General features: G+C 37.7%; 1 protein-coding gene across 16 annotated transcripts in view; it reads right to left on the reverse strand.

Moving 5' to 3' along the window:
* OTUD7A (OTU deubiquitinase 7A) overlaps positions 1 to 26,179 on the reverse strand; it is a 149,752-nt gene that overhangs the window by 65,451 nt on the left and 58,122 nt on the right. For 10 of the 16 annotated variants that reach the window (XM_080608063.1, XM_080608065.1, XM_080608064.1 and 7 more), the window contains 2 exons: positions 3,337 to 3,409; positions 1,843 to 1,947 (listed from right to left, as the gene is read on the reverse strand). The exons of 1 other annotated variant lie outside the window; for it this stretch is intronic. The gene's annotated coding sequence lies outside the window, so the exon portion shown is untranslated. Of the gene's footprint in view, positions 1 to 139; positions 270 to 1,842; positions 1,948 to 3,290; positions 3,410 to 18,061; positions 20,827 to 26,179 lie in introns of those variants that run through there. 5 more of the 16 variants (XM_080608049.1, XM_080608051.1, XM_080608050.1 and 2 more) reach the window with 4 other exon arrangements.

The following is a 26,179-nucleotide window of genomic DNA, read 5'->3' on the forward strand; positions in this document are numbered from 1 at the left end:
CAAGGAATGCTTGGGTCAAAATACAATCAAACCATTGCTTATATGAACACCTCTTGTGAAGGTGATAGCTCACAAATACCAAATCTGATGGTTTTGCAATAGATCCAATGCAATTACTACGTCTTAAATACTGAATTACCTTTAAAAGTGCTGTAGTCTACTATAGAGATAGTTGGCATATTTCATGGAAGTTGGTCATAATAAAGGTATCAAATTTCACACTGACAGAGGTTAAGAAGAATACTGCCTTAAAGTTCCAAGAATCCATCCTACAATTTACAACAATATTCATAAAACAAGATTATTAGTAATTAGTAAAAGAAGCAAATTAGTATTTACTTTTGTTTAAATGAATCCCAAATGAACTCAAAACTGGGGACAATGTACTTATAGGCTTCGGTAGTTCCCCTTGCCACGGAAAATGTTATTTACAGTGAATTTCAAACCCAAGGTTAGACTTAAAAATTTGACAAAGACAAAATTACAGCAACACAGTTACATTTTCCACGCTGCAGTGCTATGAATCTTTGTTCTGTACAGACTTCTTGACAACCACAGTGAACAATGGCAGGAAATACACGGTTTGCAGCAATGCAAAATTGACCTCTCCCAAGTATTTTGTTATACTGACATCCTTAAATCCTTAAAAGATCCTTAAAAAATTTTATTTTTATGATCCAAAAATCATCAGGATTGATAGTAGTCAAAAAACAAGACCCACCCACTCCCAATCCCCAAGAAAAAAAAAATCTCACAATATGATTACTGGTGCACTTTATGAAAATGTTATGGAACACTACATGTCAAATACAGTAACAAACCATTTAAAAGGAAAAGCCTCCTAAGTCACAAATACGCACAGAAGTCTTCTATATTTATATGAGAATACTATAAAATCTTGTTCATTTTAGCGAAGAAAAAGTAGACAGATTTAACATTTAAACTCTGTATGGCTTAGAAGACATGGTTCCCCCAACAGTATATATGCTGAAAGGCACTGGAAGAATACGCTTGCTGTAACTTCCTGTAGTCAAATTTAGTAAATGCAAGAATGCAGAATTTTTATTCAGTTCTCTTGCACTGAAGCAATGTTATAAAACATTTGATTATATCCTCAATATCCTGCTTTACAAATTTTCAGAATGGGCAGGGGTCACCTAATGAGCCATTTTTCAAAGGCTCCTTTGGACACTACCATACAAGTGTGGCCCCAGGAATCTGACTTATTGTACTTTTGAACCTCTTGAATGGAGGCTCAAGATTTTTTTCTTCCTTCAGTGGTCATCTGTACAGTACATACATGTCTCAAAAAATATTAATGAGCTTAGTTAAGAATACACATGCATAGTGTGCAACTACTACTATTTTAAAGGTGGAGCTGACGAATACATATTAGCTTTAAATATTATCAATTAGTTTTGAGTTCCTGCAGATTATTACAGTTTTAGAGGGTATTTAGCACCTAAAAACTTAAAAAAATCATGTTACCATGTAATCAATTTTCAGCATCATGTTCAAGACAGACACTGTGGTGTCAAATCAAGAATACATGCCATAGTTTCACATATTTTTCTGTGTGCATGGTAGCAAGGAACTATTTTCAGCTCCATTTATTTTGCTGCTTTTGTTATTGATGGTCCCCTCAAGCAGTTCTGTGGACCCAAAATGGCAGGGGAGGAAGCAGCAGTAGGAAAGAACTCAAGTCAGCGCTGCTGCCAAGGAAATATTATGTGCAACACAATTTCAGAGAAGTAGAAACATTCGTATGAATTTTGGTTTAAATAATATATTTAGCATCACTGAGAAACTCTGCAGCATAATCAAGGATAAAATCCAACTCACCATGGTAGCTTCTACTTGCCAAAATATCCTTCTCTCCCGCATGCCCTATCTCATTTTGGTCAAGCAAATGATGCAGTTAACCACACCAGTATTCCCACTTTCTTCCTAAAGAAAGTACAAAGAAGTCAGCAAACAAATGGCAATTTACAGCAGCTGATAATCAGATAAATAATACTTATTTAACAAATGTATTGTTCACTTCCCTGTTCTTAACAAGGTTCTTGCAATAGGAGTCTTCCACTATAGTCTTAAAATGGATTGCACCATTCTGGTACTACAAAATGAACTGCTATGAAATATAAAAGCAAAAAACTAAGCCCAAAACAGAGCTTCCACAGTGACAGGTCAAATCCTGCAGTAGTTTAACATGACAATGATAAGGATGGTTTAGGAACTTAATTAGCATCCAAGCTTTACAAAGCACAGATAAATTTAATGAGTACTACTACATCATCTGTCAGCTCTATGTTGCCACACGCGATAGGCATGCTGTTAGCTTATTAATAATTTTAGCTGGTTTCTTTGGTTGGCTACACTTAATTGGGTGAAGAACTGGCTGGATGGCAGTGCGCAAAGAGTCATAGTAAATGGAGCTGAATCCAGCTTGTAGTGGGTCACCAGTAGCATTCCCCAAGGCTCAGTACTGGGCCAATTTTGTTCAACCTTTTAATCAATGATATTGATGAGGGGATTGAGTGTATCCTCACTAATTTCACAGACAATACCAAGTTAGGCAGGCCTGACTCAAAAATAGTGTGACCAGCAGGACTAGGGAAGTAATTGTCCCCTTGCATATGGCACTGGTGGGAGCACACCTCAAGCACTGCATTCAGTTTTGGGCCCCTCATTACAAGGAGAATCTCGAGATGGTCAAATATGTGGACAAAAGACCAACAAAGCTGATGAAGGGACTAGAAAATAAGACATGATAAACTGATGAAGGAAAATGGGTTGTTTAGTCAGGAGAAAAAGATGCCGAGGGGAGACTTCATTGCTCTCTATAACTGCCTGAAAAGAAGTTGCAGCAAAGAGGGTGTCGGTATCTTTTCTCATGTGAAAAGTGATACGACACAAGGAAAGTCAAGTTGAACCATAGGATTTTTAGATTGGACATTAGGAAGAACTTCTTCACAGACACGGTGGCCAAGCATTAGAACAGGCTGTCCAGGGAAGTGATGGAATCCCCATGCCTGGAGGTATTCAACAGATACGTGGACATGGCACCAAGGGATATTGTTTAATGTTGTAGCTTGATAGGTCAGGTTTACAGCCAGACTTGATCTTGAAGGTCTTTTCCAACCTAGATTATTCTATGACTCTAATTGTTGTCAATTATGAGACAAATTAAATTCTTGTTTTCTTTGCAAGGCCCTTATGTTCAGTATTTCAAAACAACTAAATGCCAGATGCTAATTTAGGGGGTGGGAGGGATGTTTACAGCTACTCACAGGAATGAGGTAGACAAGCCTCTGTTTCTGTTTTTAGTATGTTTACCTATTTAGTAAGGCAGGAGGCAACTGTCCAGCTGATTTTACTTCTGATTTTGAAGCTCTGGAGTGTCACGTGCCTGTGAGAAAAGACCAGAACATGTTTTACTGACTTCAAAAGTAACACTGTAAAGTACTATTCTGCATCCATTTATTATCCCCACTACTCACCCCAAAATCTCAATCTGTACCACTATTATGGAGAAAGACTTTCTTTCTTTCTTCCAGCTTTGACCATTCCCAGGATAGTGAGAAGCCCTGCACTATGCCACTGTTAAGATCACAACAGTTTGTCCATCAAGAACTTCAGCCATAGCCCAATCCAATTTAGATTAAATTAAACTTTCATTAGCAAATAGAAACACAGAAAGGAAGCTTTCTGGAAGGAAATGGATGCAAGGATCTTAAAAGATAACTTGACAAACCCAAATGGTATGTTGTAAGTTTCAGATTGCTTTACCATTGCAGAGATATGTATATCATATGACAACTTGTTAGAAATGCAGTCCCCTTTACTGTCTGGTTCAGAGAACCAAAGACACTATACCTCCAAATCTAGCTTAGACATCTAATTTTCCTCCATTTTGACTATAGGTTCCATGTTGATGACAGAGCTGAATGAATTACAACAGCTGATCCAGTACGTTTAGTCCCTTTCTACTCACGAAATACTAACCTGCAGATTGAGATTTACTGATTTTGTTCAAAATATTTTATGGTTTAAAATAAACGAATAACAGAGCAGTTGAAGATTGGTCTGAAATGATCCGCAATATTAAACTAACTATGAATTATAGACTGGAGTGGTTCAAAACACTATATGATAATCTTTTGATTCCTGAACGCATATGTAAGCACACTGCACTTTATCACGCATTTTATCTGGTTTACCATTTAAAGATAATGAAAATGATATTTAGCAGTACTCTGCCCAAATACAATTATTTCTGATCCCTGGCTTCTCTATTAGGTACCACTAAACAAGGTCTTAAAACATTACATCTTGTTAAGTTTTTATGGCTATCGTTCTTATATTTGCTTTCTCCCAATTCTTTGAATATTTTATTCCTCCTCCTAGTTAAAACATATGACACTTTCTTCTCTATATACATTTTTCTTAACTCCATATATGTATATATATTTACTCATATTTATAGAAGCGAATACACATTTGTTATATAAATTTCTTTATTAAAAATGAGACTAACGAATTATTTTTCCTTCTCTACTCTCTCTGCTATTCTTTTCCTGGTATATACATTGCCCCACAAATTTATTTCAATATAGCACACCTTCACTGGTTATTTTAAAGCCATAAGACTCTGCCTGTTTTCCAGGTTCAGTAGAGTTTTTAACCAGTTTGCATGTGTCAACCACCTAACACACTTCAGGGACTATCAAAGTCCAAGTTTCCATTAAAATCCACAGATATGGGAAAACACCTTTGGTAACTTGACCAGAAGGAGGTAAGCAACCTCCATGTTCTTAGAGTATTGGGAAGTAGTAGCGCTCACGCAATCTGACATTTAGGAGTGTAAAATGAATGTGCAACTCCACGCAGATAGGCCCTTACATGTGCACTTTTACAAATGCCTGCTGAAGTCCATAGAAAAACTGTATCGACATTCTGACTAAGATATTGCATCTTTGATTCCCAGCAGTACAAAACCAATCAAAAATGCCAAATTCATTAGGTTTTTAAGAGATAGTCCAGATAGCTCTTTCACTCTTGCTGAGGCCTTTGTTCCAGACCTCTAGATATGACTCCCCAGACTCCAATTTCACTGTAGTGTTTACATTTGTTATGTGCAGTTCGTACAAGTACACACACTTATGCTAAAATTCTCCTAGCTGAAGAATGGTGCTCCAGATCCTGAAGTTCGTCCGATTCCTTTCCACCAGCAACATTTCATTCACAACACACATTACCGTCACACACACGACTCATTGAGAACCAGTGGTGTGTCAGTAATGCCGTCAGCAGAAACAATGAGAGCCCAAGCCCACTGCACTGCTTGGATGCCCTCACATCCTGCCAAACTGCTTGACACTCAAAAAACTCAGTTAACACTTCTAGAAAGAGCACATGTGGAAGTACTAGTTATAGTTCTGAGTTCTGCCCATGAAAGTGCCCATTTGTTCCTCTCAAGGGCCATTAAAAACAGCTGGTTAAATTGCACTTCAAATATAGCCAGAAGAAAGCTCCCTCTACATAGCAAAAACATGAGCTTAAAAAAAAAAAAAAAAAGGAATACGTAAGAGATTGTGAGAAAAAAATCTCTTCTGATATGTTTCCCTCCTCCTAAAACCATCCCTGGACACTTCCATGTATCCACTGGATGTAAGATGGGATGGGGAAACGAGAGGAAATGCACTGGTCTCGTGTTCATCGGGCAAAACTAATGCAACAGCACAAACGATAGATAAGCAGTCACAAAACTCTTCTTTCAATGCACAGGAAACAGCAAAAGCCATAGTTATCTCTGATTGTGAACTACAGATTCTAATGAAGTTGTAATTGCCAATACAAGCGATAAATTTGACCTCGGTATTCAATTCTACACTCAATTACTTAATGAACCTGTCCAAATTATACACATATAATGCGAGAAAAACAAATGACACTAGATTCAAACTGAAGAAATCACTAGAAAGTCTTTATGGAAAGAACATCAAACATTTCCAGGAAGTTCCTATAAAGGTAATGAATGATTTCAAAATCACGTCTTATTTATGCCATAACCGAGATGTTAAAATCTCTCCTAACGATTAAAGAAGGTTTCAATGTAGTAATACCTTGAAGTGATTACAGTCAAGTAAGTATTGTATGTTCTTGCACTTGATATGACCGCTAATATCAATACATTGGTTATATCACTGTTTAAGCTCCGATTTACTGCATATTTACAGTTTACGCTCTCAGAAGCATGTGTCAATTTGGGGTGGCAGTTTGCCTCCTTGTATAAAGTTCTAATTTAAGGCTGACAAAACATCTCCACTATGGACATCACTGCTTGCTTTTAGCATCTGCAGTGACAGCACAAGCAATCAGAAGTCACAGAAAACACAACTTCCCCCTAGAGTGCACGGGAAAATCTTCTACACCTTCATGTCCTGCATGTGTGTGCTCCTGTTACTTGAAATTAACCATTGCAAGATGATAGCAAAGTTACAGCAAGTGCTGCTAGTCATTTCCAAATGCCTTTCAAATTTGACTTTGTGAAATGTGTAACACAAACATATGGGCTTTCCCCCTACTTTGTTTAACTAGTTGCTACATTAACAGATTTGCACCTAAGTGAGAAGAGTTAGGCATTGCACAGCTAGAACCAGTTGTAGTGACAGAAAGGGTATGTGCAGCAGGGAGAGACTAGAAAACACGTTAACATTCCTTTAAAAGCCATAGTCATGTCATTTAATTAAATACTACCACCTATGTAGGTATTTGACAGCTTGTGAAACAGCTGAAGATGTGGCTGAAAGCAAGGAAGAAAAAAATTCCTAGCCAAACTAGTCTGTACTGTCTCAAGAATTATGCTAAAATCCAGTAGCTTTAAAAGGCTGGATTCTTCTTTCTTCTCTGTTGCTCTCCTTTGGGCTACTTAGTGCCATTCACGCCTTTCCACTCACACTGATGCTCGTCTAAGTGGTTTGAGAGCCACTGGCTCACTCAGCCAACAAAAAAGTCCTTCTACTTTTCTTTTGTATGGAAGACTTTTGTGCTGGACTGAATCAAATCACCAAAATGTCTGCAAAAAACACCACAGGCAGTACAAAGTAGGCAGCACGAAGCAAGTGGGGTGAAGAATCTCTTCTCTTCAGTGCCAGTGACCTTTAGGATTAGCTCTCGTCTTTTGTAGATCCACAGCTTGAGCGTGCTCCAATGCAGCTAGCTACAGGGCAGCCCACTGCAATTGCGCCAAGGGCAAAAAGCAAGGCTGCTCTGCAGAGCTGGTGCCCTGCTGGCCCTGGGGAGCAGGCAGCTACGTTCAGATGTGGTGACAGCTGAAAAACCACTCTTGACCTTTAACAGTACAAAAGTAAGTTGGGGCTTAGGTCCAAGGGCCTTATCTGCATGCTGTACACAGCTTGTGCTTCAAAGAAATTTTTAAATGCACATCTGCACATTTCTTAGCAACCATACAAATGCTGTGGAAATAGCAACAATCCTACCTGTCCTAGAAAACTGCTGCAACAACAGTGGATTCAAACATCTCCCTTTTCATTACTAGCCAAGGAATGTTTTACCAAGAGTAAGGAAAAGAAAATCATTTGACTGCATAGCCAAACATCATTAATCTGACTCTTGTGTTGTCAGAAATGCTGCCAGCTACTTGTATCATGTCTCCGTACACAGGACTGAGAAACACAGGATCATAAAGCTTGTTTTGTTTTTTTTCCCCAACACTGTGAACACCTACACTTTATTGTGTACATACTTCAACCAACCAACCAACCAACACCAACCCCACCATTAAATAAGTAATTTTTTTCTCTCTTGCCATTGCAAAGTCAAAATTCTCAAATTGGTTCTAAGGATTGTCTTGGAAGGTGAAAATAGCACGGAACTGAACTGAACTCCAAAAGTAGATCTTGACTATGTAACATAATTATACACTTGTGTTAAAATACCATACAAAATAGGAACCACAGGACCTCCAATATGTGGAAAAACGAATGGAAAAATAGGGCTACATTTTATATTCAGAGAGCCTAGCTTGATAATCACAAACAACTCCTGTCCAACTTCATGAAGAACTTGTTTTAAACACAAAGTTGTCTGATTTCAGTTATTAGCTCAATAAAAGCTCATTCTGTAGCCTTGCTTTCATTAAAAGAGTCAGCTTTGGGAAATAAAAATGATGCCACATAGCCACACCTACAAAAACGACAAGACAATTCCAATTTTATTCATTTTTCCCTCGGTAAGCCAATCGTAGGGCTTCCAATTTACTTTCTGAAAAATTCATTTTGACTTCTTATGCTAAGAAAAATTAAACAAGAACTACATACACTGCTCAAGTAAAGATTACTTGTAAACTAAAATAAGAATTTGTGAAAAATACCAACAGATTAAATATGATTTGCCATGGTTTTGTCAGCATGTGAATTAACATTTTTCTTACAAAGACTCAAGAATTGCACTGTACCCTAAACCACAAATGTTAAACTATAACCTATTTTTTCCTCCCTCACATTAGTATTAACATAAAACATTAAAATTTTCTTTCTCAATAATACAAAGTCAGCAAATGTATCAATATAGGTTTCAAAACAATTATCATTAAAAAAATCAAGTTTTCATTTATCAAGTCCTGAAGTTAAGAGTTTAAACCGATACATATCTACTCACGTGATTACTTTTACTGCCTCCATTACACAGTTCACACAAAAGCAAGCAGCACCTCGTCACCAGTGTGGCAGTGTTTCTGAGATCTTTTAGAACACAGAGGAAGAAATCCTAACTTCATTAGGGTCAGAGAGTTTTCTATGAACTTCATCTCTAAATATCCTTTAAATACCATGACCTCTGTTAATAAGCAAGCAAAAATCTCAGGCGAAGATCAAACAATACCTCTCACCTTTAATCAATGCTAAAATTAACTGACTTTTACCTGTAGATTCTTATTTTGTTGTGGTTAGGAAACATTATTGATATTATAATGTGTTTAAATTTTAAGTATCTATTTATATATGCTCATGCATGTGTGCACACATATATAAAAATCTACCTCACTTGTTCTTCATTATTGTTTCCCATGAGCCCCTCAGACTTTGGTACAAGAAGGTAGATCTTGAGCTGGTGCCAAATCACTTGTTATTTGACTAATCAATGTTCCTATTCACAATTCTTTTTGACATGGGGGCAAACATGTTGTGGGCATACAATATGTTGCCTTCTACTGTCTTAAATAACGTCCTTCATTCATTTCTAGTTGATAGAAGATGAAATGCATCTTAATTTCCAACTATTTTTAATTACCTGCAATAAGTTTCCGTGAGAAAGTTGCTTATAAATTATGTACACTTGCAAAAAGATCACAACAGTGGCTTAACAAAGCTGTATTATTAACTTTCTCTGAAAGCTATCAGCAAAGCAATTTAAAAGCACATAGACACTGTAGCGATAGAGTACATTAGGAAAAGTTGTTGCTAGAGAGCCGTACAAAGTTTAGCAAATAAACAGAATACATTTTAATTACAAACTGAGCTGCTCTCTCTTCCAAAAAAATACAAAACACAAGCTATTCAAGTTATTCTTTTGCACCCTGCAACCACCACCCAGTTTGCTGACTTTACAGGAAGAACACAGCCACCGCGTTACCCTTCTAGACTTCAATACTTCAATTTCACACGGACAGCTCCACTGTTACAAATAATGCAATTTCACTTTTAGAAGGGTTGTATTTTGTTCACAATACCACACACCTCTAGGTACCTGGCAAGCTCCAACGTACAGCTACTACACTGTATTTCAAAGTACCTGTTCAGGTGTGACAGGACTTTTCTGGTCACTACTGGATGAGCAAAGTGCAACATGGAGCTAGAGCACGCACTAGGTACTGCTGCCTGAAGACGCACAGCATAAAGCCTTGGTGATTTAGTTTCATCTCATGAGACCTATATTTCTTTAAATCTTCCTTATCCTACCAAATAAGGCAGTTTTCTAGTTGCCACTCTCCCAATAATGCATGGTAAAAGACTCAGAGGTTTGTGAAAGCTTCTGTACCAACTGGGAACCTGCTACTGCTTTAGATAACCACAGAAGCACCGTTTCTCCGCAGTCAGATTCTTCGAACTGAGCATTTAGACAGAAGAAAGGAGGCCGACGGTCTGGCTCATCAACACAGTATGGCTGAGCCAGGGTAATTTCAACTGACTGCATTCGGCAAAGCTCCGTGAGTTTTGCCCATCTGTGCTTCTTACCAGCAGCTTCCAGGGTGAGGGGTGGGTGGCAAAAGGAACGGAGAGCAGCAAAGGAACTGAAAGCTGCAGAAGCCTGCGCCTTGCTAACCAAATCCTTCTGCATCGTGAAATGCCAGCCGAGCAGATCTGACCTCTGCACAAGAGATGATGATTAAGGAAAAGGAAAAATGACTAGGGGAAATACTCCGTATGACTTAATGAGGTGGGGGAGGGAGAGAGAACATATTTTGAACCACAGACAATAACTCTCATCACTCAAAATATGTATGTGTAACTATAGCTTAGATGTCATTGAACATTTTCCAAAAAATAATTACTCAAAATCTGCTTGTTAGATGAAGACAAAAAAAGAATTAAACCATCTTTCTTGTTTTTCAGAGACGCTCTAAGAGGAAAACATGATGATTATATGATGAGCTGTCGCTCAGCTACAACCCACTCTGTTCTATTATTGCTCACTCCAGCTGCTTAAACATTCAGTCAGCTCAGCTACCTTTTATATTCATAACATGCAGAAGTTCTCAGATGTCCCTTATCACACAGGGCAATCCCTGCCCTCACAGTCCAACCTGATTTGCTCTCTTTTTGCTTTATTGGAATTTCAGATTGAATTGTCAAAGAGAATAGGAACCCTGTTTCCCTATCATTTGAATTCCTGCACCACATACATTTTTCTCTGCCCTTCCTTTTGCTCTAGAAGACTGAGGTTATACGGTACAGTTCACCATTTGCATATCAAAAGCAACAGCACTTTATGCAAAAAAGAAAAGCAACCCGTCTTCCGCTTTCAGAAAGAGCTTAAGACATGAAAAGCACTTCCTTCCTCTGAATCTTTAACTCCAAATTCAGGTGTAGCTTAGCCCATCAAGAGCAGTTCAGATAAATGTCTTAAAACTGAAGAAGCTCCCCCAGTGCCACTATTACCTGACACTCACTTGCCAGAGATTGCTTTCTTTCCAGACCCATTTCCCCCAAAGCAGTTAAAACTTCACAGTCCTAAATCAATGAACAAAATTATGAAAAAGACTCACATTCAAAAATCATAAAGAAATGATTCTTATTTATCTCTAGTTACGTACAACTTGTGCGAATGGCACTACCCCTCCTACTGAGGTATTTCAACACTTTTTTCAAGCTGGCCAGCATGGTTTCAGAGGTGTCAGATTTTGTTATTAAAATGAGCACAATGATTCTCTGCTCTGCCTTATACAGTCTAAGAAAAGAACACAAATACAGAGCATTATTTCAGGTTTCTGTAACTTCTTACTAAGGTAGCGACTTTTCCCCCAGTTTTCTGAAGCAGAATGTCCAGCATCAACGTTAAGAACACGCACACAAGCTACTAATGCAGAATAGTCAGCACATAAACTTTAAGCTAACTGAATTTGTGATAATCCCCTTCATCAAGCTCCAAGAGACAGGCTGGATGCTATATTACTGTGTCCCATTTTTCTTAACAGGAGGCAGAAGATATTTAAGCACAAGCTATATAACCTTCAGAAGAAAGGTGGGACGAAGGATACCAGCTATTTGTCACCTTGTGAGGCGCACTAAGCGGCCGTCTATATGTTTTTTCACTCATCTACACTACTCATCCCGTAGATGAATGAACAAAGGCTCTATAGGGTAAGAGAGGGATTCAGCCACATCCCCTCTCCCCAGTAACATGACTGATCTGTGACATCAATGTCAATGACTTCCCATCTAGAATCTCACCTGGCCACCCACGCAGCCTAGACAGAGCAGCAAGGGGCGAGCAGCGGAATGAATGACTCAGAGAAATACCAGCTGCTTACTACAGCCTCCCTGCTCTCAGTACCCACAGCAGTGGGTGGCATCTGAGCTGTCCTTGACCCTGCCAAATCCCTCTTCAGTTACATCCCACCATTACAAATGTTGATGGGTTTCCAAACCCTACCACGAAAACACACTGACCAGTTCACGCGTAACCAATTTCATAAAGCAGATTTGTCTGCTTCAGATGGTTTAAAAGAACAGTAGCTAGCAGACAATTCTTACGCTCAAGAGAATCATGTTATATCGCAAGTACACTGTATCACATATTCATTTGAATTGTAGCGGACAAACAAGCTAGTTTATCATTCCTGAGTCACCTAAAACCCTTCTTAAACCCTCAGAGATATCTGAAATATATCCCCGTATGTTCTCAGTTAGCGTCAGATGATTTTAATGAATTGCAGTGGATCAGAAACAAGAACCAGGCTTTAAAATTAGCCAGTCTCAGCAAACTACCTTCCATTTTTCATATATTTCTTTCTTACTACAAATCTAAAGCACACTGTGTAAAGGCATGCTCATTTACCATCACAAACAATGTTTAGGAGTATGTTGATATTGGCATAGAAATCTTACTATTAATTCTTTTCCATTTTAAAACCCGTTTTATCAATTTCACAACCATTTCTACACCAGTGCTCTGCCTCCTATGAAGCCAACAGTCACCCGACATGTTCTCACAGAAGCAAGAAGATAGAGGATCCATAAAAGATTGAGATTTCAAACGCAGAAATAATACTATTGCCACCATAGTCAGTAACCCTTAAGGGGTTACAACTCATTTGGGAGGCTATATTCCCTCTACTGCACTTTAGTTGATAAAAGTGAGAACCTCCTAACAGTATTAGGTGAACTTTGCTGCTGAAGTCATACATCTTACCGTGAATAAATAGTTCTCTCCTTAATGGTTGCCAAATCAGACATGGAATTTCTTATGAATTATTTGAAGAAAACTACAGTCATCTTTCTAGAACGATCTGCTTTTGTGGGTTCTAGATCTATCTTGATTCTTCCAAGACACTGTAAATATCCTACATCCCACACAGGTGGAGAAGAGTCAGGTGTTAGAGCACCTGGCTTCCCCACAGGGAGGTCTGAACTGGACTTGTTCGTTCAGACCCCAGTGTAAGTCAAGTAACCATATTCAATACACTAATCCTACTCTCTGGCAGTCTACACCGCACACAAATGAAACAATAAGAATTACCTATAAAACTTTATAAACTGTTAAGAGATAAAAAGTGCAAAGATAAATAGCAATCAACACCTGGCAAATACCAAGTTGATCTAAAGTAGCTTGGCTAACCTCTGACAGGCTCCAGGACTAGTCAAATTCAACCCAAAGCTGACTGTATATACATGTGTTAGAAGTGAACATTTTTCACAGCTCTATTTCTTGTGAAGCATACAGCAGTAACTTAATATTCACAATTCAAGCAGCATACACAAACCTCTTCAAAAAAGATCACAAGTCAGCTATCAAAACTATCTTTTCTGTTCTGCACCATCCCCAGTGCAGTCCTGCCTCAGCGTCTGCCTGCCTGATGTATTCAAAGGTTGTTGCTGGAGCCACTTCCTCTTGCCTGTCCTCTTTAACTAATGTCATTCAGCGGAATAAAATAAACTATTTCTGCAATAGCAGGAAGGCACATAGTGAACTCTGGAATACCAAATATACCGATTCACTTCATTCAGTGGACACAAATTTTACCCAGAGTACCTCGCTGTCACTGACTGACACTGAAACAGACCAAATAATTCAGAAGCCACACCTGCACCCGGAACAGTCTGTCTTGTTCAGGACTGAGGTCATCCGCAGAGGGGAGTTTTGCAGTGCAGCTGCAGTACTTTACATAAATGCAGAGCTTCCCTGGAAACTGGAGTGCCTGCTTCTTCCACCCCCAACCTCCTTTTATTTTCATATACCTTTCCTATATACTTTGGGCAAATATATTTCTGTCCCCAACTGTCTTCCATCAGCAGCTGTTGTTTCCTAATTTGAGAATGAACCACAGCACAAAATCATTTCCTATCGGAAACAACATATCTGTCTGATGATTTCAGTAGGATATTAACATAAGGTTCTTGCCTGTTTTTATAGCATAAGAAATAAAAATGCAAAACACCTAACACCACTTTTTCAAAAGCCACCAAGACAGCTTTAAAGGAGCAGTACAGATGAGATGTGACACAGACCCATCTTTAATGCTTACATGGTTAAACCCTTTTGGAGGCAAAATAACCGGAGCTTGCACTCACTTGTCCATAATGCCAAGTTCCTCCTCCCCCCCAGCCCTTATACTAAACAAACTACTTACAGTGATGAAGAATAGTCATCGCCATTATTCACGTGCTAGATGCGTACTTGCTTCACAATATCCTTACTGGTTCACTTCTGTTGGAAGCATTACTCAGTACAGACCTCCTCAGTGCTTGTCAAACCCCACTCTGAACATTTCCCAAGCTAAGCTCGTGGGGTATGAAATTCACATTTAATGTACAGGATAGCCAACCTTTACCTCTGTTAAATGGAAGCTAAATTTTTTGCAACACAAATAAGCATTTAGTAGAGCCCAAGATAATATATATCCACGTGTAATTAACCTACATCAAAACAGATCAAAGCTCTCATTTTGTGAATAGCTCTGTATGAGTGCACTTTTTTTTTTTTTAAACCAGGTTCCTGAAACAAGTCATAAAAGATAAGTTGCAGGTGTTTCAGTACCAGCCAGTGTAGGTATCCTAACTGAGCCAAACCCCCTCACTAGAGCTAGCTGAGAACCCTGCTCCACCAAGCATTCTTAGTGAGACCCATTCAAATTCTCATAGAAACTGACAGAATAAGCAGGAAAGTCCAACAACAACAAAAAAGGAAACATAGATGCACATTTCAACACATTAAAATAATGTAGGACTTGCATTCTTCTCTAACCAAGTTCCTGTGCATATGTAAAAGAGGATGAAGAAGTGAAGTTTCAAATTTCAACTATGGACTGCGTTAAAAGCAGCATCAAAAGACGGAAGTGTGTCTCTGCCCATTCAGCTGAATGTTACCTTGTCAACTGTTATTAAAATAAGCTTACTGAAACAAGTGGCAAAATCACCGCTGGCTTCAATAACAAAGAATTCACTCTGAAGAAAAAATATATATATACAAATATATACACATATATATAAGGAAGGGGGTTGTTTTGCACTTTTATTAAGTGAGCTTGTATTACATCAGCTTTTGCATCAAAGCTGGTAGCACAGAGAGGAAAGCAAAGCCTACTGTTTTATAGACTGATGTAATCAACCTGAGCATCTCTGACTACTTGGCAGTGGAGGGCAATAACAGTTCTTCACCTCAGATCACACGCTTTTGTGTTCTTTTCCTTTTGCTTGTACATCCTGACACATTAGGAGTCAGCCTGCATTCCAGTGGGACACGAAGCAACACTTGCCTCATATCTCTCTCCCCCTCTCTTCCCCCTTCACCCCCCCTCCTTCTCTCAATGGTCCCAGCTATTGCAGGCAAAAATCAAAACTTACGAAAGTGGAAAGGAAGGGGAGGAGAAATCCTGGGAATTGAAAAAGGCACATCTAAACACTGAGAAGTGGGTCATAAATTTGCACACTGTTCAAAGAACAGCTGTATTTTAAGTGTAGTGTAGCAGATATTTATCCATACACAGAGCTGACCTGGAATGATTATTACTGAAGGTGTCTGCCCAGTGCCATGGGGAGGTACTTCACTGGGACTCCAGCCCCATAGAGGGGCACACTGCAGTTGAATTACAAGCTCAAATCTCTTAGCTTTCTATTCTGCATCAGCCCATGTATCTACTTCATAAGGCTCCTAAAAAATTATGTACGTAACTTCACTCTTCTGTGTCTGTTTCCCACCTGTAAAACGGGAGTAGCGACACTAAGGTTCATAAAAAATGCAGACATGGACTGAAGAGAAGTTGGATCACTTTCTGTACACGTAACCCAGCCCTGGAATTCCTCCCAATGAAATCTTGCGTGTTTCATCCTCTTATCTGCAACACAGGATGTACATGAGATCTATACTCTGCACTGAGTTCCTTTACACTAACAAGCACAAACATACTCTACTGCCTCTAAAAAGTTGTTTTTTTAGGTTTTTTTTTTTTTTTTAGTACTCATTAGTACAGTGGAGCATCATTTGCAAGTGACTTTCATATTCTGCTGTCATTGGAAAAACATTTTTTCCACAAATTGAGCTCTTCCACAGCCTTATCACAAAGAAACACACTTCAACAGAAAATATTAAAGAAGATGTATTTACACACGGGAAATACCATAAACCTCACTGACAAATCTAATCTATTACCGAGACCCACCAGTATACACACAGTATTTGTTGTAAGAAGTTTTCCTAGTAGGAAGTTTCTCAAATCTGCCCTGCTGTTAAGCACAAACATATATCTGTACATTAGTTGTATCAATATCCATCAAAAAAATCCACCAAACAAGCCATGCTATTAACTGAAGAACCCCCTCCACACCCCTCTATTTTTTCCCTTCATTCTGTAACTACTGGGATAAATTAATAAAGAGAAAATAGTAGTATGCTAGATTCTGCTATTTCTAGATTTTTTTTGCCTTCTTCACCAAATTAGATCTTTTGCAAGGCTTAAGGAAGATGTTACAAAGCATCTAATCTACACTAAAAGTACCTTGTCATAGACCGGAAAAAATGAAACGTCATGCTAGATGGTTATGTACATAAGATTATTGCAAATATCTTTTGGTTTTTGTCTCACTTATTCTTCAGCTAGGTAAATAAAATTTTTGTTAAAATGTAGTCAGTAAGAAAAATATGGTTCTATACAGCTGATTTACCTACTTAAATTCCTGAAACTGATGACTTATATTTGCCAGCTGTCCCTTCCATTAATAAGAAACTGTACAATCCCACACTCCACATTTGCTAGCATTTTTGAGCCACCAACAAACTAACATGCAAATAAATGAACAAACATCAATTACAAGTCAAATGCATCAACAAAAACGTACTATAAATCTCAAAAATAGACATACGTGTTTTTAAGGACAGAAAGGTTATGTACATGTTAAAATGCATATATATATGTCTATGATCTAGATGTAATATGTGTATTATATCTATATATTACCTACATGCCTTTATATTGTCTGTATATTTATATAGATATACCTACACATGTATTTATCTATAAATAGCACAGGTATTTTACCTAGTATTGTTAACATTGCTGGGTTATTTTTTTTCCATTTGGGATAAGCTGCCAATTTAAAATATAAAACTCGATACACATCACTGTCATTAACCCTACTGTAAGCCATGCAGTTAGAGACAACAGAATTTATTTACTAAAATTCTTCTTACTAGCAGAGTTCACAGGCATCTGAAAATGCAGAAACGTAACATTTTAATCAACTTATCCATAAACTTGCTCCATTCAGTCCCAGCTGTTCCGCCAAAAGAGGAAAAAGGTTCCATAATTTTAGGGTAGGGAATGGGAAACTTCTTTACTAGAAATGGCCCTTGTTTCATTAATTTCTACAAGAAAATAAGATACATTAATTTAAAAAGCAAAATTCTCATTAGGTTTTTTTTTTTGTTTTAAAAAAGGTACCATATTGCTTCAGAAACTACTAAGAATTAAGTTTTCTAAGGTCATTCCATATTATCTCCCAAGCCATTTTTCCCTAAACTTAACGATTCTTCTCTGATTTAGAGTCCCTGGCAAAAAGAAGTCCAATTACAAGAGAAGACATGCAGTTCCTTCTAGTTTTATGTCACATGCATTAAGCAGTATATAATAAAAATGCAACTTAAAAAAAATTACAATGAACCATCAAATATATTGCAACGTAATTACGTTCAATTTCATTTCAAAAGCCTTCCGGCACCACTGACTTTCATGGCTTTATTTAACCTGCAAGACCTTGAGAAATTATTAATGATTTTATGTATATACACACAAACACACACATATTTATTTAAAGACAAAGCATACCATGACAGAGGTGGAGATGACAAAAGGCAAGAATTTCTTACATGAAGTCACACCTTTCCCAGCTCTTCATAGCAGTTCAGATGAATCTACCAGATGTCCCCCTGGCAGCAGGGAGGAAGGTAACGCACTCTGCCCAGGGTCTTGAACTTGATCCCATACAGCTTTGCTCCTTTTGCCAGCTGCACTCAAAACCTGGGTAACTACCACCAGGTGAACCAGTCATTCAGACCAAAGTGATTCAAAAACACTAAGAAGATGCAACTAAAATGTAATTTAAGTAAGCATTAACTTTAAAGATGAGCATTGAACCTTCTGAATTTCAGTTTGCTAAAGATTTTGTTTTGTTTATCCTTTGTCTGAAATGCATAGTGGAAGCAAAACAGTTGGAGACTGATGGATTATGAGCTGTTTACAAAGAACTTTAGGGTGGCTTTGGGGAAGGGCTCAAAATCGAGTATGTTCACAGAGTTACAGCATCATGGACTGGCTGAGGTTGGCAGGGACCTCCGGGTCCCTCTGGCCCAACCCCTGCGCAAGCAGGGCACCCAGAGCAGCTTGCCCAGCTTTCACGCAAGCAGCAGACAAAATAAAACAAAACAAAACAAAAAACACAGTATCATGAAGAACAAATCACTGAAACAGGACAGAAAGCATAGTAGCCTTTTTTAGGTATAACATCTGCTTTTTTGTCAGAGGGACACACAAACACTTGTACACGTGGAGAATGAAATAGGGTCTCTCTGCAGGGACTTTAAAATCTCTGGAGCACATATGACAAAAATCGATAAATTAAATGTTGCTTTTATTGGGTTTTAATTTACTTGAAACTTTAAAGCTTTTGTGTGCTTACCAATGAACAGAAAATAAAAAGACTCATCCTGCGTAGTATCATCGTCAGAAAATGTCAGGCAGTCAATACATAACCTGACCCTTTGGAAATTCTCACTCTAGACAAATGTTTTCTGTTGCTGAAGCAGATATTAACCAATGTTTTCCCAGAAAGAATGAGCTCCTTGTTCAGATTGTCTCTATCTTACAAGAACATTTCTTACATTAAGTCACTTCTTCCTGGAGAAGGAGAAAAAAAATCTCCATCTTTCATGAGAAAAGTCTTGTATAGACGAGCTTTAGGGTTTTGCATACATCTGTCTAACACGGGCTTTACAAATACTGTTAATGTCACAGTAAAAAGAAGACTAACTCTGTGTTACACCCGAGACATCAAAAAGAACACACAAATCCCATTCCATTACCTTTTTATAGGGGGCAAAAATATAATGAATCATATTAGACAAGCAAAGACACCAAGCCACGAGCTCTCTGTTATAAACCTGAACAGAGCAAGGGTCCTATCTTACCAACACTGAAGAGATGTTTCAGGAGAATTTTTACAAAACTACCAACAGTTCTTTCCTAGAATATCTGCATGTTTGCAGGTGAGCAGAACAAAACTTTAAATATCTAACCCGAAACAAGATTTTTGCTAGGCAGTAATTTCTTAAAGCCCAGATCAGGCTTAGCACAATTCCTGCTGAAGTGCATTAGTATGCTCTAGGCTTTTACTTTCAGTGCCATGGCTTTTCCAAGTGTTCTCATTACCTTTTATGCTTTCCTTTGAAAAGTGGCATTCGAAGCAGATTAATCACAGAATATTTGACTATGAATATGTAACGATGCTCTTTATTTTGTTGTGAAGCTTTTCATTTGAGTCCATCACTAAAAGCAGCAGCTTAAGAGCAGACATAAAGCAGAGGACTGGTGATGTCAATCAGTTACGCGGTCATACACCCTGTGACACTGTAGAGACAGTATTCCTATGTTCATGTCGCTGCTCTCCCCATCGTAAGGATTATTAAGCATTCTGTCTTCAGAAAGAAAATACTTTTATGGGCTTTTAATTCTCAGTATCAAAAAAAGATTCTTATATTCAAGTCCAATGCTAGCCGTACAGAGAACAAACTTACAAAAATATACCAAATCAAAGCCACTGGAAAATCTCTATCCTTCATATGACTATTTTCTAGATGTTACGTAGCTGGAATTATTTTTAAAACCCTAGGTCTGTATACAAACCAGGTTCAGAGCTCAACAAGACAGGTGTAAAGAGCATCAGACTAACATATTGCTAACCAGCAGAATATGGCTAACAGAACTCCAACACACTTGGAGTTTAGAAGTACCCAGTTTTGAACTTTTGCTGCAAAAAAACAAATATATTTTTAAAGACCAGAATACAAAGCATTAGAGTACAATAATAATAACAATAAAGTAATAATTTTATTATCAGCAATTTACTTTGAAACAGAATACACTGTTCCAGATAAGTTGGTGAGTTAGTGTTCCGTATCAGAGTACTTTTTAAAAGAAATTAATGTGCAGTTGGCCAAATTCATCTTTGACATAGCCTGCTGAGGTCACCCAGGCTTCATTACAGATAAATACGGTTCAGTAGGCTCAGCTGTTACTATTTACTTTAAAAATAAAAAGTCAGGACTGAAGCTCACATTTCAGTAAGTTCTTACAGGTTTTCAATTGAGAAGCTGTCTAAGTGAAGACTGACAATCCACCCTAGCATATATACCTTTAGCATTTACAAACAGTTCTCAGTTTGCTGTCCTAACAATTAGTTTTTTAATGATTTCCAAATAAGAAACAGCAGAGAACTGTCTGGCAGCTGGATCAAGACATTTGCTCTTAAGATAACAAATCCAGATAGCAAATACTTAACAACATAGATATTCGTACTTGGAAAAGGCCAGAACTTACTCCATTTGTAATCCTGTCCCCCATGGACTATTCCAAATGCACAGATAATTGGAGCCAAGTGGAACAGCTTGCAGACTCAGAACTACCTGGAGCAATGCTTCTCTTGACCTTGCACGCACATTTCAGATCCAGCTGAGGCTGTAAGCTCTCATACCTGAAACTACTGCAGTGCTACCCGCCTTGGACATGTCGTCTAGTAAAAATTGCTGATTAATTACTATGCTGTTAAGATAAAGCTGCTGTTAAAGAAATGTATATATTGCAACAAGCCATGCTGAACATTTAAGCAGAAAAGAACAAAAAAAATCAGAATGGAATTTACCTCAAGCCTACATTTCCTTCCTTCTGTTGGCTTACTGTACCACGTGAAAACAAACAAAAAAAAGAATGGAGTTTCATCTAAATGGATAGTGAAGTCAGGTAATGTTAAGTTGTGCAGACTGCTTGAAAGCATATCAAATTTCATATGGAAGAGTCCTGCTGGAGTAGAGTTTTCAGTGATCATCTCAGCCGAATCCTTGAACTCTTTTTAAAAGATCTATGTTATGCCAATTATCTAGTGTATATATAAGTAAAACATATTTATACATTTTTATGATAATTTCTCAAATTCTCTTTCCAGGTTTTCTAGAATCTCCAAATTACTTACGTTCTCTTTAAAACAATGTTTAGTTATTGCAACAGATTTAAAAAGCTAGTATAAATCAAGTGAGAAAAGGGTCAAAAGATTTTCAGCAAGTCTGATGCAATGACGCTAGCAGCATGTGAAGGTTTCTGTGGATCAGAATAGCTGTCATCTACTGTATGCCGTTTCCTAGCATACTGGAATTTTCCCCTATTATCGTATCTATGCACTACGCCAGCAGACAGATGGTAGCAAGGTGCAAAATACGTAATGGATATAGATCAGTTGCATGAGAGGGAACTTGGATATTTTTCCATGGTATCCGGATTTATGTCAAGAATTTAGTATCAGCCACATCATTATTCTAGGACCATGAGCTCTTATGAAGAATATATATACACAAGCATGCATATACAAAGCAAATATGTATCAGTATATTCCCATATACTTTATATATGTGTGTGTGTGTATATAAACGTATAAAGGAAAAAGGTATTTTTCTTCTTTAGACTTTTTTCAATTACAGCCATAACTGGCCATGTTGAAAAAGGAAAGAGGAAAAACATAGGTAGTCAAACATATTTATAACATGCTAAGCAAAATGAAGAAAAAAGGGAAAAGGTCAAGAATAACCTGAGATGCACAGAACAAAAGCCATTCGTCCTGTAATAGGCTTGCAGTGCTTGTAGGTTTCTATTCAGACGGACTGCTTGGAAGGACAGTACCTTATGATTCATAACATGTATAAATTGACACTGCAAAACTTCCTCTGACTTCCTTTTTTTTTCCTCCTCCTATTTTTCTGTATTTTTCTTGCAACAACTGAGTCATTTCTGTTATTTTTTTGGACAAGCAAAAACAAGTTTTCATTCTATTTCAATTCATTCAGAAATTTACAAAGTTTCCAAAAAGGAAATTTATTAATAGAGGCTTCTTCATCGATTTCTTAAGACTGAAGGGGAAAAATTAAACTAGGCAATTTTGAAGACAGAGTTTCATCCAGTTAAATTTGTCCTAACTACACTATCATTATTGAAATTGCAATTTTATCCACCTATAGATTTCAGAATAATATTTAAATCAATCATAGAAGTAGGTCAGAAGACAACAGTGCAAACAATCACCCAGCTCCTGCATAACTCAAGCCAAAGAAGTTCATCTCTGCAACAAGTCTATGACTTTCATATGAGCTATGTAATTAATTTTAGGAAGACCATCTGCACTGATGGAAAACCCATCAGATTCCGATAGTTAAGTAGACCTGCCACTGGAAATCTGGGGAACTCACTTCCAGTTTGCTTTATCTAGCTCCAACTTCCAAGTCTTAGGCCTCATAATACAGTCTTGTGCTAGACATAACCATGTACTCCTACTATCAGAAGCCTTTTTCTCTGTTCTGACAATTGTAGACTTTAATTATATCTCCTCTTATCCTTCTTTTGCATAAAACAGATTATTTTGAGCTTTGGAAAGCTTGTCTTGTAAGAGTAGATTACAGAATCTCATTGTTTCTTCTCTTACCTCACACACATGTAGATCACTGCTCCTACAGCACTGAAAACCTGCTCTAAAAAATAAATAATAAAAGATATGCTATTACATTTTCAAAATAAGCTTTTACAGCCTGCTACAGTCATACCTGGGCTGCAAGCAGCCAGCAGGATTATGGCTGACGGTACAGAAAATCTAGGCACTCAGAACGATGACCCTGGTAGTCACACCTGACAATCACTCCCATTTCTTTTTCCTTCTGATGCGTTCAATGGCAATTCACACACTGACAGCTGAAGACACCATTAAATGGAGTTGTATGTTCACTTGGCCTGACTTAACCTGTGGACTGACAGGCATGGTAACAGGTTTTTATTTTAAGACATTTGGTTCATCAGGAAGTAATTGATCCATGTGAGAGGAAGGCATAATTCCTTTCTCGTTCGTAGCAGGTAACCTGAGGCAGATGTGAAAACATTTTAGTTATAAATATGGACCTGTCCAACTATGCAGTATTATTCCTCATACTTGAACGGCTTGTAAAGGGTCTGGAGCATCAGCATCCAGTGATCAAAATTATAAACTTCTATCAATACAGCATATGCTATCAAAAACAAGGTATCAAGTTTGATATAAAGCCTAAATATTTCCCAGTGTATTCACAATTTAGAACTATTTAAACAATTTCACTTTGAATTTATTTAAAACCACCAAAGAACGAACCTGGCAAACTTTAAGCACAAAATTAATACTATATGCATTAGTTTCATCAGTCAGAATTATAATTTCTCACTCCCTTCAAATATTCCCCTTGGCAAAAAGGAACCTAGTATTTAAAAGCACATAATGCACAAAAAATGTGGATTGTTTTTAAGAAATTTTAAAAAATAATAATCCATTGGTAAGTCAAAACCCCATGTCTGTAAGAGAATGAGTTTGCTGATTACACAAAGATTATTTTTTTAATTTTTAATTTTTAAAGCAGATGCTCATAGAAAATATTACGTAAAGATAGGAAGGAAACTTTTCTGACATACAGCCTCACCACCTTCTGGTGCCATCACCTACTTTTGAAGGCTACACAGAGTTGAAACAGCTCAGACAGCCTTCGCCAAGGAAGGGCATTCACTTCAGGAAGAAACATTTTAAGTTAGTACTATAGACGTGCTTCAACATGATTCTGTAAGGGGGTCAAGGCTGTTCCATGATACTAATCACTGACATAAAATAAAATTAGCTCTTTAAGTTGGCTGTGCAGGTTCATTAAGCTAATGGCTTTTAGTCATTCTCTACGACAAACTCTTCACAAGCTTTATTCCATGTTCTTATATCCATGCAACAGCACATCATGAACTGGCTGCTCTGCATCTGTGGTTGAAGTTACCTCTACATAACTCGTAACAAAGCACTTCCTTAAATGTGGAGGTAAGCAGAATACAACACACTTATTTTAGGAGGGGAGATACGTATTCATAACGATTTACTTTCAGTAAAACTGGAAGCATTTACGAAAGGAATTCCAGTAGAACTACGGAAAAACTGAGTGAACTTAGTTTGGTCTGCATTGATTTTTAGCTGTGCAGGCACCTGCCTAGTGTCTTCATTTTTCATTCTTCAAAGAATTTGCAGTGTTTCATAATACAGGCTCGTTATAAAATTTTGGTGACAGCAAGCAGCAGTTTTTCAAAGTAGACCAACATAGAAATGTAAAACCAATTTTCATTATCAATTATGCTTTGAAACTAAATTAACTATTTTTCATCATGCTATTGCAATAACAAACAACAAAACTTCATGAAAACCAGTATCTTGTTCAGTCCTCAAAATGGATTCTACCAAGCCCCTAGTAGACCCTTATTTAGAACGGCATGTATAACAGGTAACCCAATGGTGGACTGCAGTTCATAGATTTTAAAGCCAAAAAGGATGTATATGTTCATTGGTGTGGCATGCAGCAAAGAATGAAATGGATCATAGTATGGTTTTCACTCCCTGAAGTCAAAATGCAACAATAAAACCCTGTTTTGCTCCAGCTGTTGCTGTAGTCCTATCATAGCAGGCATGCTCACATCCCACAAAATTAACCTAGGTATTTTGTCCACCATTTTCTGCAAAGGAGAAGAGAGCCAACAATTCTTTCTACAGAATCTAGCATCTCCTGGCTACTTCTCTGAACAATTTGAGAGCTCATTAGAAGAGGTGCTTTGCTGTCAGAAGCAAACGTCTTTGCATGACTGCACTATTGCTGTAAACCTGGTCTTGCAAAGAACGGCTTTGGCATACAGAAGGTGTAAGAAAGCATGGTTCGGCATATTACTATGCTTACAAAAACTGACAAATGACAAGTACACAAGGAGAATTTCACTCACTGAAAAAGTTGGTGCTGTATATACATCCAGCCAGGAGTCCCTATCACAGCCTAACTAATTCAGCTCTGCTCAGTATCACCCAAATGCACCCAACCAGCCAGCTTTGGTGGCTCTTCAGCAGCTAGAACACTGCACCTGGTATTATGCTGGAAGTCTTTATACCCTCAAGTAACTTCTGGAAGCCATATTTCAACATTTTAGCTATCCCACTGATTTTCAGGATCTGTCAAGATCTTGGAGGAAAATCTGAAATCCTAAAACACAGGTTAAATTTAATGATTACAGTACACAGAAGGCATAATTTAAATTATTTTCCTTTAAATGAGAACTGTACCATGTGCTAAATATTCCCCAAATATGAATATGTTAATGATTGTGAGGAAAAATGTGAGGTCTTTACATCTGATAAACCTTGCACAAATATAAGGTTCCTCTCCCCACTAAGAATAAGTGGCCTGTACAGCAAGAAGGCTGTGTAGATGTACACATACAATGGTAGAAAGGGAATTAATAAGGAGACTTCTAGCTATTCCAATACCTAAACTGATCTGTTGTTCAAAACCTTGGAAATATACATCACTAGTTATTTCACCCCTCAACAGAAGCCGCTTTTAACTCAATCTCAGGAAGCAAACACATCAAAAAGCTGTTTAACTTTGATATTCCACAAAGCACTGCACTGTGCTACAGCAATTTTCTTTGCCATGTCCTAAGTTTTTTTTTTTTCCCCTCATTTAGAGAGATTAGCTGCCAAAATATGTTTTGAGCTTGAAGGTCTAAGAGAACACTAAAAAAAAATAAAATTCTAAAATTAACACTAAAATAACTAGAGAAACAAAAATTAAGTTGCTGCCTTGGTGAACCAAG

Source organism: Anser brachyrhynchus, assembly GCF_964034855.1.
Source record: "Anser brachyrhynchus genome assembly, chromosome: 11".
NCBI lineage: Eukaryota > Metazoa > Chordata > Aves > Anseriformes > Anatidae > Anser > Anser brachyrhynchus.